Raw genomic sequence first — 8,889 nt, 5'->3', positions numbered from 1 at the left:
ACACAAAAAGTGTCCCATTTGGTCCAGCGTCCAAGAGGGGCCACCCAGGCGCCCGTGGGACACCTGCAAGTGGGACCACTGTGTAAAACCAGCCTCCCTCCCCTCCTTGCAGTTTCCAGCACCTGAGATTTAGAAGCCTTCTGCCTCTGGACTGTGGAGGCAGAGCAAAGCCATTGTGCTTCACGGCCTAGTGCTCCATGAATTTGTCCCCAGCTCAATGGGTGGAGCATGATAGTCTTAATCTAAGGGTCACTAATCTAAGGGGACCAGAGCAGTGGGTGGGCAGTTTTGTTTGTCCCCTCCTGGGGCAGGAAGCCTCAACAGAGAACTTTCTTGAATTAACAACAACAACTGGCCATCCGCCTATGTCTTGTGACCTAGAAAAGGTGTGTGTTCTCCACTGCAAATCAGGATGTAACCAACAATTCCCCCTCTTTTTCTGTGGAATGTGGCACTTTTCAAGAATATTAGCTGGACGTATTCCCCAAATGAATTATCTGGTGCCCGATTAATCCCTTCTTCTGAATGAAGCTTTTTCCACACTCTGGGCATTCATAAGTTTTCTCCTCCGCGTGTGGTCTGACCAACCAACCAGAATAGTGTGGTAGCATTCCTTCACTTGATCTAGACACTATACTCCTATTGATGCAGCCCAGAATTGCATTGGCATTCTTAGCTGCCACATCACACTGTTGACTCATATTCAGCTTGTGGTCGACTAAGACTCCCAGATCCCTTTCACAGGTACTGTTGTCAAGCCAAGTGTCCCCCACCTGTGCATTTCATTTTTTTCTATCCAGGTGTAGTACCTTACATTTCTCCCTATTGAACTCCATATTGTTGGTTTTGGCCCAGCTCTCTAGGCTATTCAGGTCATTTTGAATTCTGACCCTGTCCTCTGGTGTATTAGCAACCCCTCCCAGTTTGCAGTCATTTGCAAATTTGATTAGCACACCCTCTATTCCATCATCCAAATCATTTATAAAAATATTGAATAGCACCAGGCCCAGGACAAAACCTTGTGGAACCCCAGTAGTCATTTTTTTCCAGGATGAAGGTGAGCCACTGATGAGCACTCTTTGGGTTCAGCCCATCAACCAATTACAAATCCACCTAACAGTAGCTTTGTCTAGCCCACATTTTACTAGTTGTTTTGCAATAATATCATGGGGGACCTTTTCAAAGGCCTTACTGAAGTCAAGGTAAGCTGGTACAAGGGAAAGCAGGATTGTAATTACCGTAAAAATTACTGATTACTTTGGATCAGCAGTCTCAACCTAACCCGCTATGTGGGGAGAGCCACGTGTTCCTTTGGAAGGCAAGTGGAATACAGTGTGATATACTGGCAGCTGTTTTAAAAGATGTAACTGTAACTTAAAATCCAGTATCAGGGGAAAAAAACAAAAATAGATGGTCCCTGTGTGGATAGTCATGTTTGCATGATGGGGCCACCTCCAGTGACCATGTGGCCTGATATAAGAGGGTTCTAAAATCAGTTCTGAAAGTAGACTGATTGAGAATGACACACGTATAGCTTTTGCTGTGCCATTAACAAGGTGAGCTGAAGCAAATTCTTGCCTCCCTTTGGGCTTAGCAATATTTCCTACAGCATTCTTGTTGAAGGGCATTGGAGAGTTAGGTGAGGGTCACTTTTCTGTTTTTCCATCAAGCCCCCAGACAAGAATGCTACAGCATCAGCCCCAAACACTCAGTCTCATAACAAAAAATACTCAACGGAGTTAGGGCTGAGGGTAGGGGAAGTACAATTATGATCTTTCCAGTCCTCTAGAAGCTGACCCTTTTGGTCATTTTGGTCATGGAGCCAAATATCTGTTTCCAAGTTTAAAGAGTCTAAACAAGTAAAGAACAAGCTTGCCCTTTACATGCAAAAGCCCTGAAATTCAGCCCATTGGGCAATGATAGGCTGGGAGGAGGGAGGTAAGGACACCTTCTCTGCCCTCCACCTCCAACAGCTACACCTGAAAGTTTCATGATGGGGTTCTATTTGAGAAGCTGAATGTTTATAAAGGCACTTAGCCAATTTCTGCCACGGAAATTCTGAACAGAAACACTCTGCAGGTTCAGCCCCCAAAAGAAACTGCTCTATGGTCTCTGTGTTGGGAAATGGGAACAGATCTTGCTCATCACCAACCTTCCCTCCACAAATCAGTATCACTATGAGGCTGAACTGAACAGCTTGCTCCAGAGTTTTAAGAGATACGTTTCTGTGGTGTAGTAGTTAAGAGCGGTGGACTCTAATCTGGTGAGCTGGGTTCGCGTCTCCGCTCCTCCACATGCAGCTGCTGGGTGACCTTGGGCCAGTCACACTTCTCTCTGAACTCTCTCAGCCCCACCCACCTCACAAGGTGTCTGTTGTGGGGGTGGAAGGGAAAGGAGATTTTTAGCCACTTTGAGACTCCTTCAAGTAGAGAAAAGCAGGATATAAAAACTAACTCCATAAATAAGAATTCTATGGAAAAGGACCGTCCCTGCCATGGTGATGAAAACTATATGTTTGGATTTTGCTGTATTATACCAACCTGTGGAATATGACAGTTCGCAGTTTCAAAATCTATTTGGCCACAGTGGATTGACAGCCTGGACACACAAAAACCTCTGGAAGATCTTTTGAATCAATGCCTATGCGAAAGCAGTGGTACCAGTCCTTGCAGTTTCCTTCACAGTAAGCCATAGTTAGGTCACCACTGGGCCTCCTGCACCCTTCCTTCAACAAACATAGTGACCAGCAGCCTTCAAACAAGGATATCTGAGCAATAGGTTAGTGTATCCTTCCATCCCTCTGGGCATGATCGAGACACAGTAATGTAACTCTCGTTCAAGATTTGTCTCTTCTTGGGAGGAACAGCATCAATTTCCACTTGAAAATATTTGTCTTGTCCTTCAAAATAGGTTTTCCCACAGTACTGTATTATTTCTTTTGCAATCCAGGGCCTAATGGCAGCCATATCCTTTTGTATGAATATAGGGATATTTTGAATCCATCTCATACAGACATGCTAAGAAGGATGTTATTGCATCAATCACAGAGTGGTTCAATCCATGTTTGGAATCTAGATAGAGCATGGTCTTCCTTTTAAAAATGATTACTATCAGTTTCCAGTGGACTTCTCTGTCATTTACTGGATTAATCAAAACATCTTTCTTTAGCACTCCAAATCTCAAACAGTTCTTCAGAGCTTGCACTGGCAATCTTTGACATATCTGCATGAAGTGGCAAGTACGGTAAGTGGGAAAATTGTTCCATTGTGACCTAGCTCTTTGGCCATGATCACCCTGGAGGCAAGAAAGGCATCTATTATGCGATCATTTATCCAGTTTGATCCTTTCAGTGTGTTTATGTCATAGTCATACACACAGATGTTGCCAACTGAACCCAAGTCCCATGGTTTGTAGACTGAGTGTGGAGAAGGTACAGTTGTGCCATGGGGGAACTGATGTACAAATCAGTGATTTGTCCAAACACTTCTCACTTTGTGTTGAGAATATGGGGCTGCTATCAAAATAATCAATATTGGTCACTGTCAAATCCTCTTTCCCACCTTTTGGAGTGGAGGTCATCTGAGGCTGAGTGCTTTCCAGGTGTCTCATAGTCAGTTGGTGATCTTAAGGAGTCAAACCCCTCAGCAGCCTGCACTGAATCAGATGCTGGAGGTACTGTTATCTTTTCCTGCAGTCTGGGGAACTTTCTTCCCGATCTACTCTTCTGTCTTTTATTTCACTTCAACTGTGTGAGCTGCAACTGGCAAGGCTTCCCTGGTTCTGGTGGCATGCCGATAGATTTTGTGGCAGCTATAATATGGTAACAAGTCCTGGATGATGTCCTGTACGGACTGTGCATGCATGGCTGCCCGTATGGTCACCAGGAGAGCAGCTGCCCATACAGCCTGTACGGCCTCCGTGAGAGGAGCTGCCTGTACGGACGCTACGCGAGCAGCAGCCTGTACAGTCGCCGCGAGAGCAGCTGCCCGTATGGCCCATACGGTCGCTGCGAGAGGGGCTGCCTGTACAGTTGCCGCAAGAGCGGCAGCCAGTACAGCGACCTTACTGTCACCCTCCCCCCAGCATGGCACCCCTGGGCACCACCACGCTGCCCCTTCATATGCCCCTGTAGTCAATCAAATGTACTATGAACAATCTGAAGTCATGCTGGGCACAATTCACCACGAATCCTGTTTTTTTTATTTATAAAAACACGTGGTGGACTCCAGGAAAGCTGTCAGCAGGCAACATGATTCCCATGGGCACCACGTTGGAAACCCCCTATTTCAAAGTTTGCACTGACAAAATCTGTTCTCAAAAAAACTTGCAGTTAAACCTCCATTTATAATTACTACCCCTGCAAAGCAACCAACTTTTGTCCCAAAACCATTTGTAGCTGAATTGACGCAAGACAGGTGATTGTTTTCACAGGTAAGATCATCACAATCTCTGCCTTGGACATTCTTGAGGTTTAGCAGTGTCAAAAATTTCCAGGTGCAGTTCTTCACAGTGGAAGCTATGAATATGAATGTCATTTTATTTCAATGTTCTTGCTAATGCAGAACCATTTCAGATAGCGTTTGTATTTCGGTCATTCCATGGACATTGGTGTGATCTTACAATATAATTTGGTGGAGTCCATTTAACAATCATGCCGATCCATGAGGATTAAAGTATTTAATATAGTGTTTGTTCCTTGGCTGTGTTCTGTGGTTTTTGTGGTTCGTTCTGTGGTCATATACATCATGTGTGATTTGATAGTGATTTCAGGGTGACCAAACATAAAAAAACCTAAGGATCCATGGGGATCTGTGGTTCATGAGAATCTTTTTACAGCATGGCAGTGCCCCAAAGTGATCTGGCCATGAGCAGCATAGGTGGTTGGGTAATGAATATGGGGCGACCCAGAAAACTGTGGAGCCGTAAATTCTAAATATATATATATATTCAATTTTATAAGGATAAGGAAGTACAGAAAGGGAAACGGGGGAGGGGATAGATAGATAGATAGATAGATAGATAGATAGATAAGAAATTTAAAAGACCTATAAAGATTATCAAATCCTACAAAGTACTACTACTACTACTACTACTACTACTACTACTACTACAAATATATTTGTACCCTGCCCATCTGGCTGGGTTTCCCCAGCCACTCTGGGTGGCTTCCCAAAAAAATGAAATAAAAATACATTAAAAAGTCACACATTAAAAACGTCCCTAAACAGGGCTGTCGTCAGATGTCTTCTAAATGTCAGGTAGTTGTTTATCTCTTTGACATCTAATGGGAGGACATTCCACAGGGCGGGCACCACAACCAAGAAGGCCCTCTGCCTGGTTCCTTTTCACTTTGCTTCTCACAGTGAGGGAACCACCAGAAGGCCCTTGGTGCTGGACATCAGTGTCTGGGCAGAATGATGGGCGTGAAGATGCTCCTTCAGGTATACTGCATCGAGGCCGTTTAGGGCTTTAAAGGTCAGCACCAACACTTTGAATTGTGCTCAGAAATGTACTGGGAGCCAATGTAAGTCTTTCAGGACATGTGTTATATGGTCTTGGTGGCCACTCCCAGTCACCAGACTAGCTGCTGCATTTGGATTAGTTGTAGTTTCTGGGTCACCTTCAAAGGTAGCCCCACGTAGAGGACATTGCAGTAGTCCAAGCGGAAGATAACAAGAGCATGCACCACTCTAGTGAGGCAGTCTCCGGGCAGGTAGGGTCTCAGCCTGCGTACCAGATGGAGCTGGTAGACAGCTGCCCTGGATACAGAATTGACCTGTGCGTCCATGGACAGCTGTGAGTCCAAAATGACTCCCAGGCTGTGCACCTGGCCCTTCAGGGGCACAGTTACCCCATTCTGGACCAGGGAGTCCTTCACACCAGCCCACCCCCTGTCCCCCAAGAACAGAACTTCATTATTGTCAGGATTCAACCTCAATCCACTAGCTGCCATCCATCCTCCAACCGCCTCCAAGCACTCACACAGGACCTTCACCACCTTCACTGGTTCTGAGTTGAAAGAGAGGTAGAGCTGGGTATCATCCGCATATTGATGGACACCAAGCCAAAACCCCCTGATGATCTCTCCCAGCAGCTTCCTTTAGATGTTAAAAAGCATGGAGGGGAGGACGGAACCCCGAGGCACCCCACAAGTAAGTCTGAACACTCATCCCCCACCACAACTTTCTGGACACAGCCCAGGAGGAAGGAGCAGAACCACTGTATAACAGTGCCCTCAGCTCCCAGCTCCTCTAGACAGTCCAGAAGGATGTTATGATCGATTGTCGCAACCAAGGCAGTTTCAGTTCCATGAGGAGACCTGAATCCCAATTGGAAGGGATCCAAATGGTCTGCATCCTCCAGGCGTGCCTGGAGTTGTTCAGCAACCACCCGCTCAATCACCTTGCCCAAGAATGGAAGATTTGAGGCTGGGCGATAGTTGGCCATACTGGCCGGGTCTGAAGATGTTTTTTTAAGAAGTGGTTTAATGACCGCCTCTTTCAGCTGGTCTGGGAATGCCCCCTCACAGAGGGAAGCATTCACCACCCCGCAGAGCCCATCGCCCAGCCCTTCCCGGCTTGCTTTTATTAGCCAGGATGGGCAAGGATCAAGGAGACAGGTGGTTGGTTTCACGCATCCAAGCAGCCTGTCCACATTCTCGGTGGTAATGGATTGAAATTGATTCCATGCAACTTGACCAGACAGGGATCTAGCACTCTCTCGCCCCGACCCTGCTCCCACGGTGGTGTCTACCTCCTTCCGAATATGAGCAACTTTATCTGCATAAAAATTTGAAAAATCGTTGCAGGAGGTCTTGGGGTCTTTACAAGGCCCCGGTGGTAAAGGTGGTTCCGTTAAATTGCAAACCACCTGAAAGAGTCTCCTGCTACTATTTTCTGTAGATGCAATAGAGGCGGTGAAGAAAGTCTTATTCGCCGTTGCTAACGCCACTTGGTAGGCTCGACATTGAGCTCTAACCTGTGTCCGGTCCAATTCAGAATGAGTTTTCTGCCACTGGTCAGTACACCAAAAGGAATCCTGTACTGCCCCTATTGCCCAACTTCCAGAACATGCACTCAGAGAACTGGGTCTTTCATATGCGCAGAAGCGCCAAATTGCACCAGTGCCTGTGCAGACGTGGCGCTTCAGGATGCGAATGCTGTGGGTTGCGGACGTGCCTCAGTCACGGGTTATGTCTGCAACCCGAGGTTCCACTGTACCAATTTTGTTTTAGGGCTTAATTTGCAGTAAATTTAATTCCTTTATTCATAATTGTTCTCACTGTTCTACTGTGAACTGCTCTTAAAATTTTTGCATCCATTTTGTCATATAAGGTTTTGCTTGTTTGGGCTTGGTGTCAAATTTGAGTAATAGTTTATAAATTTTACCCAGAAGGTAGAACTCTGTTATGATGGACTCAGATTCTATCTTTTCACTGATTTAAATGTTTGCCATACAGTCTTCCACTGCGGGAGGCAGTGGAAGACAGGAGGGCCTGGCGTGCTCTGGTCCGGGGGTCATGAAGAGTCGGACATGACTAAACGACTAAACAACAACAAGAAATACATTGGCTACAACAGCTAGTGCCGCTTGATTGACAGAAGTATCCACTTGATGCTCTTGCTCCCATTTTCAAAAGATATCTATACATATTGTGCAAATAATAATAATAATAGATACTATACTATACACTACACCAAAATATTTAAATGTTTATTGGAAACTTCCCGCCACACTTCGCCTCCTCTGCCGCCTCCTCTAAAGCTGTGGTGTCAAAGCGGGTGGTGGGTTTACCTAGAGAGGGACATAGGCATAGCGAAATTAGGTGCCCCCCTAAATCCATAAAAATACATAGCTGGGGTTCTGCCCCCCCAAAATCCTGGATATGCCCCTGGGGGGTAGCGCTAAGGGGCGAAGGGACGCTGGAGGTATAAACGACTGTCAGGCTGTGAAAAGCTGGTAGCCCTGGATCGAGTTCCTCAGTTTTGTCGAATTAAACGAAATAATTTTATTGGCTATTGAAGAAATGTGTGCAATTAATTGCGAGTGTTTTTGAGTTTTGTCACGCTGTTATCTTCCTTAGGGGGTCGTGCAAGGAAACCGCTATTCTAAAAGATGCTTTTTACAGAGGAAGGCCCTGGGAGGTGAGTTTAGAAAGTCAAGGGTTGAGGACGGCGGCTCGAAAAAAGTTTGGGAGCCACTGCTAGAAAGTGCCAGGCACTGCAATTGGAACAAAAGCGGCTGACATATATCCAGTACTAGTGCAAGCGCAGCAAAATGTTGCAGCACGGAGAGCTCCTGTTCCGTCGCTGTAGCCATTAGCTTTGCCTTGCAAAGGGCCTTTCATGCAACGCCTGCAAGTCTTAATTTATTATGCCAGCGTTAGCCCTCCGCTTTTCCTAGCCCCCATCAGATGCAGCTTTCAAAGACGAGCAGGCAAATTCTCGGAGGCTGAGCTCCAAGCCACTTGTCTGAGGCAGGCAGCCTCTGCAGGGCACCAGCTTGGGAAAGGCTACCGCTTTGATATCTTTTTTTTAATATTCATAAATATTTTTTATGAATAAAATAAATAAGAAAGAAAGCACCGGGTAATGCAGCCCACTATGCACTGCAAATTGCTGCTGGCCTTCTGCAACAGAGCAGATGTGGGCGCCCATCTCACTCCGGAGCAAGGCTGACTCAAGCCACGCCCACCTGAGCAAACGCGCTTCCGATCCGCCAGCGCAGCAGCTCCACAGAAGCTACAGCAAAGGGCAAATGAATGCGCATGCGCAAATGAATGGAGACGCGCGTTGCGGACGCTCTCTGAAGTGACGCGCGTAAGACGTAGCCGCGACCGTTGCCCTCCACGTGACGGCAACAACGGCGCGCCGGAGGCTCCTCTGCGCG

Source organism: Podarcis vaucheri (assembly GCF_965113315.1).
Source record: "Podarcis vaucheri genome assembly, chromosome: 7".
Lineage (NCBI taxonomy): Eukaryota > Metazoa > Chordata > Lepidosauria > Squamata > Lacertidae > Podarcis > Podarcis vaucheri.
The sequence above is the reverse complement of the archived record's forward strand: the minus strand, read 5'-3'. Positions refer to the sequence as shown.